The sequence below is a fragment of the Chiloscyllium plagiosum genome, unplaced genomic scaffold (assembly GCF_037043375.1).
Source record: "Chiloscyllium plagiosum isolate Xiang-an unplaced genomic scaffold, Cpla_swu_hap1 HiC_scaffold_18, whole genome shotgun sequence".
NCBI classification, from domain to species: Eukaryota; Metazoa; Chordata; class Chondrichthyes; order Orectolobiformes; family Hemiscylliidae; genus Chiloscyllium; species Chiloscyllium plagiosum.
In genome coordinates, this window is record NW_028270156.1 from 94,001,358 (window position 1) to 94,015,313 (window position 13,956).

Here is a 13,956-nt window from a genome sequence, read left to right on the forward strand (position 1 = left end):
ACAGAAAAATGGAAAGGAAGCCAACGATGTAGTGGGGGAGAATGCCATTTGAAAAGACAAAGCGGGGTTTCATGGGATGGTGGAAAAGACGAATAGATCATGTGGCGTGAAACCAGGTAAAACTGAGTTGTGTCCGTATAGAAGGTTTCTAGGCGATTTGAATTTGGTGAGTGTAAACAGGAGGGAAATTCCCTCATTCGGATGGATCTAAATCTAGAGTATAGAACTTGAAAACCAGCGATGAATGATAAAGAGAAGTTTGGAGCTCGCATTCTTTTTCTTTCTACAGCTATTGAATTCGAAAATGATTACTTTTTCTCAGGAAAAATTATTCAGAAGCTTATTCTAAAACATTTGTAAAGACGCGTGCAGACACACAAGGAGTGAATTTCACCGGGATATGGAGTCTGGGCGGCTAGAATGGGTACAAAAGGTGCACACTCTCTAATTGGTTAACGTTAATTGGAAAGAAACCTCATAACTCCTGCAACTGAGCACGACTAAGTGTAGAATGAGCTGATTGTGAGGAAAGGTTGAGCAACTTGTTCTACGTGAACTTCTATAAATAGTAAAAGAACTGAGCAGTTTGTGTTAGCTCAGCATTAAAAGGAAGCCGGTTAGCTCAGTCTGCTGCATAACTGGTTTGTGATATAAAGTTATGCCAACAGTGTGGGAATAATTTGCGCAATGTCTCAGCATACCGTCAGGATCCTGATGTCCCAACTCAGCTCATAAATTAGACGGTGGCGATAATCAAAGTGAAGCTATACTATCGTGAGTTGGAACTGACCTGCCGATGTGATGCACCTTTGTTCTTTCATCTGTTGCATTGGAAAATTTGGCTGCAATCACAGAGAAGGGAGTGAGTTCATTTGCAGCTCACTCATCTCCCCCAACCATATCTAGTGACAAGGCACGAAACAAAATCCTGTTTGAATTCTGTAATCTTCATAGCAGTACTTAAAAACATCTTTGTCATTTCTATTCCAGTTTTTCTGATAACAACCAAAATGTCCAATGAGATAAACCTAATAACTTTTGGATTGTTTTAATGGACTGTGCGAGTTTGCGGCAAGATCAGTAATATGATACGAGCTAAACATCCTTTCCAGAATTTAACACAGCGCAGGATCAGCGACATGAGAAACGTCATCGACTTCAAAAATTACCTCTGTATCTCTAGTGAGTGATGGATATTCACTCAGGGAGTCTTTATGGCTGGTCTTAAGTAACTGAGGTATTTCCCAAGGACAGAACACTCCACAAAATCAGATATTTTTTGAATAAATGCTGTTTTACTCAATGTTCTTTTGCAACTTACATATATATATATGCACACACACACATACATGCATGCGCACACACATTTATATATATATATATATATATATATATATATATATCCATTCCAAATTTTCTGAATTCACACACACACGCATATGTGTGTGTGAATTCAGAATATTAGGAATGGATGGTCGGCCATTTGAATGTCATTCTTGTAGAATGTGCGAGCGAAGAGTTTTCAGTAATGTCTCTGACATTTGAATCTACGGGAAGTGCATCCAACTCCATCTCCTTGGTAACAGCTTTAGGGAACTGGAGCTGGACATTGGATCTTTCGGAAGTCTGAGGTGAATTGAGAGGAGTTATAGGGAGGCAGTTACACTTCAGGTAGAAGAAAAAGGTCGATGGGATACAGTCGGGAGACGATAAGGGAACAGGCAGCCAGTGCAGGCATCCACTTTGGCTGTGCCCATCTGTAACAAGCATACCGTATTTGTTACTTTTTGGGGGGATGACATATGAGGGGTAAGCCATGGGGTACAGATCTTTGGCACAGTGTTTGTCCCTGTGATCAGAAGGGTAGGGGAGAGGGGAGGAGAGCAATAGTTATTGGGGACTACATAGTAAGGGGGACAGACTGCAGTTTCTGTGGGTACAGGGCAGGCTCATGTTTGATGTGATACCTCCAAGTTACCAAGGTTTGTGATGTCTCGTAGCGTGTTTTCAGGATCCGTAAGGGGAGGGGGAGCAGCCCGTGGTCATGTTTCACATATGCACTAACAACATATGAAATAAAAGTGATGTGGATGTATGGCTGAAATTCAGGGATCCAGGGTGACATCTTAGATCTAGATCAAACAGAGTTGTTCTCTCTGATTTGTTACACATGCCACGTTGGAGTGAGGGAAAAAAATAGGGAGAGAGCAGATGAACGCGTGGTTGTAAGGATGGTGCAGCTGATAGGGATTTGGATATCTGGATAGTTGGGGATCATTCTGGAGTCGGTTGGATCTCAATAAACAGGATTGTCTTCACCTGACCCGGAAGGGTACCAACATCCTGAGTGGATAATTTTCTAAAGCTCCTCAGGAGGGTTTAAACGAATTCAGCAGCTGAGTGCGAACCTGAATTTTAGCTGCAGTTTGCTGGAAGTTTTGAGTGGTTAGGACATAAATAGGTTTTCGGGTTTGCGAGTGAATGCTGGCAAGAATGAAGGTGGTTTGAATTCTGTCTCCTTCACCGCTAGGAGCATCTGGGATAAAGCAGTTGTCATGGGTTGTTAACTGGGACTTCAATATTGTGGCCATTTCAGAGACATGAATGGAGCACTGAAATGAATGGTTTTGCCTGGCACCTCAGTTTTGATTTTTCAGTAAGAACAGGGAAGTCGTTAAAGAGGGGGAGATGTGGCATTTTTAGTCAAAGACAGTGCTTATGGTAGCAGAAAGGATATTTGGTGAGGACCCGACTCAATCTGCTGAACTAGAATGGGCTGAGATTAAAATCAGGCAAGTGGAGGTCACCACCAAAATGTTCTAGAGATATGGAGGAAAAGATTGCAAAGATGATACTGGATAGGAACGGAAGTAACAAGGTAGTTGTAGTGGAGAAGTTTAACTTTCCAAATATTGATTGGAAATGTTATTGTTTGATGAGCTCTGATTGGTCAGTCTTTGTCCAATGTGTGCAGGAGGGTTTCGTGACGCAGCATGTAGACAGGCCAACAAGAATCAAAAACATTGGATTTGGTACTGCGTAATGAAGCAAGTCAACTGTTCGATTTGGAGATAATTGAGCACTTTGGTGATAGTGACCACAATTCGGTATGTTTGTTCAGTGATGGATAGGATATATATATATTGCAGAGCATGAGGTACCGCTGGGAGAAAGGCCACGATGATGCGATCAGGCAAGAGTTAGGATGCACCAGATGGAAAAGTAAACGCAGGGGTTTTGTACACCTGAAATATGGAGCTTGTTCAGGGAAGCACTCATGCATGTCCTTGATAAGTGTGTGTGCGTCATGCAGGGAATATGAGGTTGAGACAGGGAGCCATTTTTACTCCAAAAGTTGAATTTCTTGTCAAGATGGAGAAGGCGGTGCATGTAAACATGTAATATGAAAGCTGAGTTAGTGCACTTGAAAGTTAAAAGCTAGCAAGGAAGGGCCAAAAGAGAGAGCTACTCAGAGCAAAGAGGGGACATTAAAAGTCTTTAGCTGGCAGGGTCATTTAAAACCCTGAAGCTATCTCTTGTCATTTCAAGAATAAAATAATATCTAGGATATGATTAGGGCCTGTCAAGAACAGTAGGAGGACGTCGTCAACGGAGTCCGAGGATAGGAGAGGCGCTGAATGTATATTTTTTATCATATCTCAAATGAAAAAGACAATGCTGTCGAAGAGAATTTTGAGATGCAATCTGTTAGAATAAACGAAATTGATATTCATAAAGACGAGTTGTTCGCAATTCTTGAAAGCCTGAAAATAGATTGTCCCCTGGGCTTGATGGGATGTATCATAGGATTCTCTGGGAATCGTGGGAGGAGATTGCAGAACTTTTGACTACCAACTTTAGTTCGTCAGTGTCTATGTAATTAGTGCGAGAAGACTCGAGTTCAGCAAATATTGTCCCCTTCTTCACGAAGAGGAGTAGGGAGAACGCTGGAAATTATAGAACAGTGAGCCGCATTTCCTTGAAGTTGAAGTTTTGGGAAAGGTTATGAGAGATATGATTTATGATCACCTCAGCAGGAAGAAGTTGATTCGCTACAGTCAACACGATTTTGCGAATAGCAGGTTGTGCCTCACAAACTTTATTGAGCTCTTTGAAAAGGTCAACAAACAAGTGGATGAGAGTAAAGTGGTTAACATGGTGGATATGATTTTCACGAATGCACGGTCGGCTGTTGCATAAAATACAGAGACATGGGATTGAGGGTGATTTCGCGGTTTAGATCAGTAATTGGCTCGCTGAAAGAACACGGAGTGTGGTAGTTAATGGAAAATATTCATCCTGGAGTTCAGTTACTCATGCTGTACCACAAGGTTCCTTTTTGGGTCCACTGCTGTTTATCACCTTTATAAATGACCTGGGTTCGAGCATGGGATGATGGATGAGTAAATTCGCAGAACACACTAAGTCGATGGAGTTGTCAACAGTGCTGAAGTCTGCTGCAGGTTACAGACGGACATGAATAATCTGTAGATCGGGGCTCAGAGGTGGCATATGGAGGTTATTGTGGAAAAGTGTGAGGTGATTTACTTTGGAATGAACACAAGAATAAGAAGTTCTGGGCTAATTGTAATATTCTTGGAAGTTTAGGTGAGCAGAGCGATCTCGGCGTCCATGTATATAAAACTCTGAAAGTTAACACACACGTTGATGGATTTGTTTGCAATGAGCAGTGTGTTAGTTTTTATTGGGAGAGGGATTGAGTTTCAGGGCCAAACGATCCCCTTGCAGCTCCAGAAATTTGTCTGGTATGGCCAAACTTGTTGAGTTGTGTGCGGTTCTGGTCGCCACATTATAGGACGGATGTGAAAGCATTGGAAAGGTTGTAGACGAGATTTCCTCGGATGTTGCCTTCTGTGAAGGGAAGGTCTTACGAGGAAAGGCTGAGGGACTTGAGGCTGTTTTTGATTGAGATAAGAATTTTGAGAGGTGAATTAATAGAGACATAAAAGATAATCAGAGGTTGCTTTAAGGTGGACAGTGAAGGCCTTTTTCTTCAAATGGTGATGGTTGGCACAATGGCACATCGACGTAATTTGAGTGTGATTGATGCCGAGGTCGATTCCTTTCTCAGAGAGTAGTAAAGGTGCAGAACGCCTTGCCTTCAACAGTCGGAGACTCACCAACATTCAGGGCAATTAAATGATCATTGGATACATTTACGGCTTATAATGCCAAAATGCTGGTCAGATGGACTTCAGATTGGCGTCACAGGTCGGTGCAACATTAGTGCCAAAAGCACTTTATTGCGGTGTAATATTCCGTGTTTGAACTGTTCTTCAGCTTGAAGTTGCAATCATCTCTGTTCACTATCAGTAAAACAAACACCTGGCGAGAATCCAATGCGCAATTTTGGCAGTGCATGTACTGCCATTCTGTAATGCAACTGCAGCAAGCTAACTAATTACACCGCTGGATCTGCCGTCAAATGATGACAAACTGGGACCCTCAACCCAATTACTCATTTTTTCCTGTGGACCTGAAATGAAACATAGTGCAGAGGAGGTTATACTGATAATGAATCACCGATTATGAAGCATCAACTTCATGAAAATGGCACAGAAAATGTGGTGAAAATCGTTTTTATTGAATACTGCGTACGTTTTCCGTGGCTTCCTGCATTGATCACAGGAAATGTTATGTAGCCACTGTACTGGGATTTTCCTTCTATTGGCGTCAATTCGTCAGAGGATTCGATTCACTGACATTTCACCAACTTCCTTTGGCATGTTCATATGACACATCCACTCACACTGCACATAACATCAACAATGTTCAGCATACTACATCCAAGAGCATGTGGCATGGTTTTCATAAACAGTGAAGTTTGGATAATGTTATGCAAAGGCAAATTGAAATTCAGTTTAATTAGTAAAGTCGCAAGAATCCAGAGTAAGCTTCAAACTGTCAGAAATTCACGTTCATTACCTTGGGCAGAATTCCAGCCCAGCAAAGGGAAAATCTGCCCCTGAATCCCCAGCATCCATGCAATTGATTGCTAGATGTGTCCACTTGGAAACCTATTTGAAGGAACGTTCAGCCTGAAGGAGAACTTGTGAGAATCCTCCGCTGTCTGATCTAAAGCTGAAACAAGAGCTGTCTATTCCAGTTGGGAGGGAAGCGAGGTGGAGGTGAGTCCAAAATATTACTTGGTGTTTAATTCATATTGTCCTCATTGTGATTGTTTAAAAAACTGGGCCAGAAATGGCACAGACACAAAGGAGCAGAAGGAGGCTATTCTTAACACCGATCCTGCCCCGCCACGTCATTCGATATCATCATGGCTGACACAACAATGTTAAGTCTTTTTCCAGCCCATCCACGACATCGTGTTGCCGAGTGGCTAACAGATATCTATCGATCTCTGTCATAAATAGACATCGAAAATGTAAATCTGTGAGAGGAAAATGTTCTGTTTCGAGACAGTTGGGTTTATTCACGAATATTACTGGTTTTGCAGATGAGCAACCGAGTCTGGTCTGACCACTCTGCAAAACATAAATTAAAACTCGACTCTGATGGGATTCGAGCCCACAACCTTTGAATAGAAGCCTGTAGAGAGATATAGAAGTCCAACACGCTTTCCATTGCGCCACAGAGCCGCGCCAGCAGCGAACTTTAAACACACAAGTTTGCCTTTGACGCATTGCGTTCAGGACACCCATCTCGCGCCTGTCTGTCCTCGTCACACTTTCCGGTACCTGGTCCTTATCCACTTGTGCTCTGGCCAATCAAGTGTTCGGTGACAGACTGCTGAAACGTTCTCATGATACTTAGCTTTACCACATGTTCAGATAATGATTTCCAGATAATCAATATTCTATAGATGAAAGCATTCTTCCTAAATCTAATCCTTGTCTCCTGTCTTTCATTTATGTTACTCTGTTCCTTCCCAATACAGGCTTATCCCTGTCACCCATATTTATCCTCTTCATAAAATGAGCACGTTAATCGGTTTCTCATTCAGCCTTCTCTGCGGTTAGATAAACATCCCCAGCCTAGCTCGTGTACCTTCACAATGGGAGAGGTCCAGTCCTTGCCATTCTTTTCATCTCCAGTGAAATTCTCCTCCTGAAATCAGACGCTTCCAGCAGTCTGGCGATTACAACGGAAAAGCAAAGTTCTCAGGAGGAAAGCCAAAAGGTGTGAACAAAATCAACAGCTCTTGTCCATCTCTGAATAGAAAGGAAAGTTAACGTTTCGAGTCCAATGATCCATCTTCGGAAATGATGGGAAGGGCGGGTGGACGAAGAACGTGGAAGAGGGCGGACGGTTTCTAAAATGATTGAATTCGATGTTGGGTCCTAATGTTTGCATGGTCTGTCGGTAGAAAATGAGTTGCCGGTCTTCCAGATAGTGTTGTGTCTTGAAGAGCACAACAGCAGACCAGAAACTGAAATGATTGCATGGGAACACAGTGTCTAGATTAGAGTGGTGCTGGAAAAGCACAGCAGTTCAGGCAGGATCCGAGGAGCAGTAAAATCGACGTTTCGGGCAACAGCCCTTCATCAGGAATACAGGCAGAGACCCAGAAGGGTGGGAACACAGTGTAATGTTGAAGTACAGAAGACTGGAAGATCGGGATAGTTTTTGTTCATTCTGGACAAAACGTAAGTGATCTCAGCTTTGTCACCGACACTATTTTCCTCTCTCTATTGGAGAAAGGTCACATTCTGAGCAGTAAATAAAGTTGCCTCGATTAAATGAAGTGCAGACAAATCTCTGGAAGATGTGACGACAAGCTTCCACAGTAAGTAGAGATATTGGAAACCAGCAGGAAATGTAACTTACAACATAGAACGTTACAATGCAGTACAGGCACTTCGGCCCTGGCTGTTGCCGCGACCTGTAAAATAATGTGATGTTCATTGTAATGGAAAACGAACATTTATTTTGAAACCAATAAAAGCACAGGGAAACAAATAAGTAAGTACCTAACTTTGAAGAGGCAAGTGTTGCAGACAGACTGAAAAAAAATGTAAAGTTAAGCCGGAATAATAGCAGACTTACAAGGCCAGTAAACTACCATATCAACAGTCAAGGAATGAGAAAAAAAACTCCGTATCTGGAAAGTAACTCGAATATTTCAGGTCCCTGAACTTGAGGTGCTGATAAGAAGAAGCGAATTCTAGCATCAAGGGTAAATGTATTATTTGTGGAAGGTTAGCTAGTTTCCTTTTTGGTAGATACAGGAGCAACATACTCTGTCCTTAAATCAACACAGTTGAGAAAGTCGATGCAGTGGATGCATCAGGAGTCGTGATACGAGAGAGCTTAACCGCACCATTATTGTGCGATACCAGTAATGGTGAAGCATTCCGATTCTCATTCCTATTGTCAGAAATCTGTCCTTTAAATCAGATGGCTCGCGATCAAATTCTGAGATTGGGGTCGGGTTGTGCAGTACCCTGACAGGTTTGCAGGTAATACGAAAAGAAGATTTACCAGTGCAAGCTGTAAATTACGACTCACGACCAAGATGCATGTATATGAGTGGCGATTAAGCCAGAGAACCAAACGTTCAGTAAGCGCTTCACTCGCCCAGCAATCAAGTAACCATGTTAATTCCATTAACACAGATTTCCTTGCTGGGGTATGCAGCACTGCACAGCACACATACACCGTGATGGCCCTTACAAATCATATAAGAACGATTGTTTGAGGAGATTGGTTAAACCAGATCAGTTAGTATTGTGCGAGGTTTATTGGAATGATCACAGATGTGCAGTCAGTGTAAACTTATCCAAAGTATCTGTGACGGCAAGTAGACCCTATCCTTTTGATGTGGAAGGCACCTTTCCTCACGTACCATTGGCGAAGGCATCCAGCGAGAGGTGGCAGGATTTGAGACGATGGGTACGGCAGGCACAAAAAAACAAAAGATTGTGTCTTCAGCGACGATGTTCGTATCTGATTCAATACAGATATAAGGACAGATATTAAGAAACTAAATCTGCTAACTCAGGCAGATAGAGCAGTCCAGGTAAACCCCGCCAAGAGGGTAGCCTGGCGATTAGCTATGGTAGATGTCTCGGACCCAAGATTAAGAAGGGTCCCTACTGAGTGCAGGGCAAAAGGCAAACGTGATGTGGGGTTCATACGAAGTTGTGAACCCCATAAGAATAGCTCCGAAATCTGAGTATCGTCCTTGCAGAACACAAGACTCGTTAAAACCCGAGGCTCTCAAAGGATACTACTTTGCATCCCTTCTGAAGGCTTGAGTGATATTTCCCTGTGGATAATCACCGATGAGAGCCCCCATTGTTCTGGTCAAAAAGGCAAACATTCCAGGTGAATCAGGGAAACGGAGCTTTGTTCAAGATCTGCAGGTAGTCAACTATGCTGTTGTTCCGCCCGCCCCAAATGTTCCTAATCCTTGTTCTATATTAGCTCAAATTCCACCGGACAGTAAATGGTTCCCAACTATGGATTTAGCAAATGTCTTCTTTAGTGTACCAGTACACCCAGAAAGTCACTTCTAGTTCACTTTTCCACTCAAAGGCAAATCGTATACATTCAAGCAACTTTGTCAAGATGACTGTGAGTCCCCCGCCATAATTAATGGGGCTAGATGCTGGAGTCTGGAGATTCTTGTTTTAACCCCGGGGTCAGCGCGTCTGCAGTATGTAGACGAATGCTTAACAGCAGCACCAACAGAGGAACAATGTGAGAAAGATACGCTTGCGTTGCTCTGCCATATAGCCAGGAATGGGCACAAAGCTAGTTTCGCAAAATTACAAATTGTGCAACAACAGGTGAAGTTCTTAGGTCACTTCTTGTCTGAACAAGGGAAGGCCATTGGTCAAAACAAAGTTCAAGCAATCCAGCAAATTCCAAAGCCTCACACGAAGAAACAATTGCTGTTCTTTTTGGTCATGCACTCCTACTGTAGAATTTTTATCCCACATTATACAACCCTTGAGGCCTCCTAAATGAAATTTCCAATGGTTAGGAATTGCAGAACCAGAGACCGTACCAGTTGAATTGAAAATCGCGCTCCAAACCATACCTACACTGGGGATTCCGAATCCAAACAAGCCTTTGGTACAAACAGTAGATGCATGACATCTGTGCTGATGCAGGATAATGTGGGAAAATTGAGGCATGTAGCTTACATTTTGGCTAAACTTAGACCCCGTAGCGGCAGGATTGCCTGCATGCCTGCGAGCCGTGGCTGCAGCTGATAAAGTTTGTTGTAGCGTCCAGGGACACAGTCGGCTTTGGATAATTAACCCTCCTGGTCCCACATGCATCCTTACTGGTTTCCGAGCAAAACACAGCACACATGTCGGCAGCACATTGGCTCAGAAACAATACTGTGCTATTGGAAATGCCTAACATTACAATAACGAGATGTAACGTCCGTAATGCTGCTAGCCTTCTCCCCACAGAAGGAGACGGAGACTCACATGACTGTGTCCTGTAACTAATAAAATTTGCAGCCCAAGACCAGACATGCAGGATTCACAAACTCAGAATCAGGATATGGCGTTTTTTTTTTTTGGGAATGGGTCAGCATTCAGGAGCAAATGGATAGGCCAGAATTGTGTTTGGTATGCTGTCGTAACTACTCATGAGGTAGTCAAAACGGAATCACTCCCTTGTCATCTGTCAGCTCAAGCAGTGGAGCTGATTGCCTTGACTGAGGCATGTAAATTGGCTGAGTGAAGGATAGTGAATATTTACACCGACAGCAGATACGCATACGGGGTTGTACATAATTGTGGAACTCTGTGGAAACACAGGGGCATGTTGACCTACTCTGGAAAGCCCAAAATACACCGTGGCCTGACTTCTGACCTCCTGGAAGAGGTCCTACCGCCTAAATCATTCGCTGTCTGTAAATGTGAAGCCCACACGAAAACGTACGATTCCCTTTCTCAAGGCAATGCGAATGCAAACTCAGCGGGAAGGACGGCAGCCCAGCAGCAGCCACGTGATCAGTTGACATGTGTATGTCGAATATTTGTCATCCAAAGCAGACTTATGGGAGGTCGAGTCGCAGGCCACGCCGAAGGGTGCAGGGTGCAGAATGAGGGAATGGGTGTGGTGTGGCCCCATTGGTAAACCCTGTCAACGCGATCATTATTCCCATTCCATGCCAATTAACACACAGTGAGGGCCATGTGTCAAAAGGGGGGATGTAGCGAATAAAGTGGTATGACTTTATCTTGATATGTAATTTGGTTACCGTGGTCGAATCTGTAAGTCCTCTTCTGACATGGTGCAAATTAATTTTCCAAAGGTCGTCTTAGTCAGTCCGGGACTGAGGTTCAGAAAAGAACAAATATTTCTGTTTTTTTTTTGGAGCTTGCTGTGTTTACATTCTCCCCGCCTCACTCTATGGAGAAGGACTTATAAACTCCATTCCTGTCAGTCCAGGTGAGACACTTTGTGACGCAGGTCGTTTCATTGGCATAGAAAAGACATTTATCCCCATGAAGCTTCCTTTCACCCTCTGTTAACCCATTCATTCAATTTGATCACTGCTGTTCTGAAAAATTTCACCTCTGCTCTCCCATTGTTCTTCCGTAATTCGAGGAAACCTCGAACCGAATCCCAACATCATATTAATTTTCGGTTGTTTATGTTACATCAGTGACCAGAACAGAACAAGCTAGCAGGGAGTTGAATAACACATAAAAGATTTTTTAAATTCCTTCCAGAAAATTAACCGACTGCAGAGTCAGAATATGAGAAATGTCAGACTGCACTGATATTTCGCCCATTTCACAATGCACAGATACTCCACGACGAGTTCAGTCTTTGCAAAATGTTTATTTATAATTGTGACAATTCCCTGGGACAAATCCTCCCTCAATCCACAAAAATGTATGCTACCAAAAACTATTTCAGTTCAGAGTAAAATCGCTCAGGATACGTTCCATCAACCCAAAGTTTCCTGCGCCATGTCAATTAAAGTGTATCAAGAAGAGGTTAGATCTCCCAGCCTCGTCTCCCACAGCTCCCTATTCCACGTCAACAGAAGTTGCGCCGGCCTAGTTTGGAGCTCCTCCCTGGGCGTTTCATGCGCCTCTCTGCCTTCATAGAAGGACTGCATGCTTACGGACTTGGTCACTGGCAGAAAGAGGAGAAATTCACGCGTTCATTCCACTCTCAATTTCCGATCGGATCTTCGCCATTGCGTCACTAAATTTCTCTGATTCCAGACCTGGAAACCAGTGTGATTGAAGTGTGCAACCTTAGTTGCTGCCTTGTCTCGAGGCACTGGTAAAGTAACGATGTGAAACTTCGTTGTTATTGAAACCTACATTTCAACAATTTGTGTGCTACGTCTGTACATTTAATCTTTTCTTGAAATCTATCGAACATTCTCAATGATGGAATCTCCACAGCCACTGAGGACATCGAAGATGACGATACAACCCAATCTCATTAGGTTATCCTCTTATGCATGTGGTGCTATTCCTCGCCAACCTCGGACATGGCATTTATTGCTTTTACTGTTGGTTATTTAATCATGTGATCGTATAGTGGCTCGTCCACTGCATTGTGGCCGCAGAAACCTTCATTCAAATCCGAGTATCAGTAATGCGCATTTGTTCCATGTTACTCCACATAACCCTTGCAAAACAAACGCAGAAAGGAAACGATCAATTTTTAAGGTTAAAATGCTCTCGAAGGTGATGATTTTTTTTTTGCTTCAAACTTTATCTGCACCCAATATCGGAGAAGTTTCTCCCTTTCCCAATCACTATTCTTCATTTCCATCCCTCCTCCCATGTCACTGGGGCATTGCACAAACTAACATTCACTTTCACATTGACACCGTTAAGTTAGTGCTGCAGCTGTCACTCTTGTTCGATGAAAATGCCCGAATACCACCATGAGGAACTTTAAGCCTTAATGCAATCAGATAATGTGGTTGGGTTATCAATCCTCATGTAAAGTGTTTGATTTGCATGGACCAGAGTTCATTTGAGCACTGGGTTCATGAAAAATACACAGAACAGTATCGAAGAAAAGAGACTTTATTGGAAAAGCCCAATATTTGCGAATTCCCCACATTTATTTCAAGTCTTTATTCGTCTCTCGCTAGAGTGTTATGTACAATGCTGCAATTCACATAAAAGAAGCGATATGACAGCTGTGGAAACGGTGCAGAAGTGATTTGCCAATATATTGTCTGTAGTGAAGAACTTCAGCTATGAAAGAGTTTAGACAGACTGGCCTTGCTTTTGTGAGAGCAGGAGAGATTGAGAGGAGACAGTATTGAGATGTAGGAAATAATGAGGGGCATGGATTGGGTACACTGAACGAAAATTTTCTCGATGATGGATGGATCAATCAAGCATAGATTTAAGATAAGAGTCATAAATGTTCGAGTAGCTCTACATTATAAAAACTTTATCAGCTAGGGAGTGGTTGGAATCTGGACATCGCTGTCTGTATATGTCAGAGCGGCAGAAATTCTGATAATCTCCAGAGATATTTAACTGTGCATTTGTAATGCTTAAGGCATACAATGTTAAATGATGGAAAATGAGATGAGGATAATCAAGCAGATGTTATTTACAAGAGCATGCACAAGTAGCTTGCCGGCTCAGTTAGCTCTGACACCCACCGTGTGGCGTTTGGTAACCTCAGTTGTCACGTGAGAGGCCAGGGTTCATTTTCCTGCTGGGGCGACTCTGACTGTTTCAGGGTTTCAAGGTTTGTGTAAAGAACTGCAGTTCCAGTGAAGGGTGCAGATGGTGTGGGGATGTTCGGTGGTTTCGGGAAGTTGGTTGGCGGCCGTTTCCTCCCGTTTCTCGGTGATGTCCTCAAGGCAGATGAAACTCGTGTGAAACACTGCTGTCCTGAAGCGTTTCGAACGCCAAGAGGACATGCCATTACCCAACAAACCAAGCTCTCCACATTATAGGTAAAAGCATGTCTCGGCACGTACAGCCAGAGTCCTCTGGCCACTCGGATGTA

At 43.1% G+C, this 13,956-nt stretch overlaps 1 non-coding gene across 1 annotated transcript; it reads right to left on the minus strand.

Annotated features, from left to right (window-relative positions):
• Positions 1 to 6,528: 6,528 nt before the first annotated feature.
• trnar-ucu (transfer RNA arginine (anticodon UCU)) lies at positions 6,529 to 6,620 on the minus strand. The gene is given in 2 exon segments: positions 6,529 to 6,564; positions 6,584 to 6,620. It is a non-coding gene; the product is annotated as a tRNA-Arg (tRNA).
• Between the last annotated feature and the right edge of the window lie 7,336 nt (positions 6,621 to 13,956).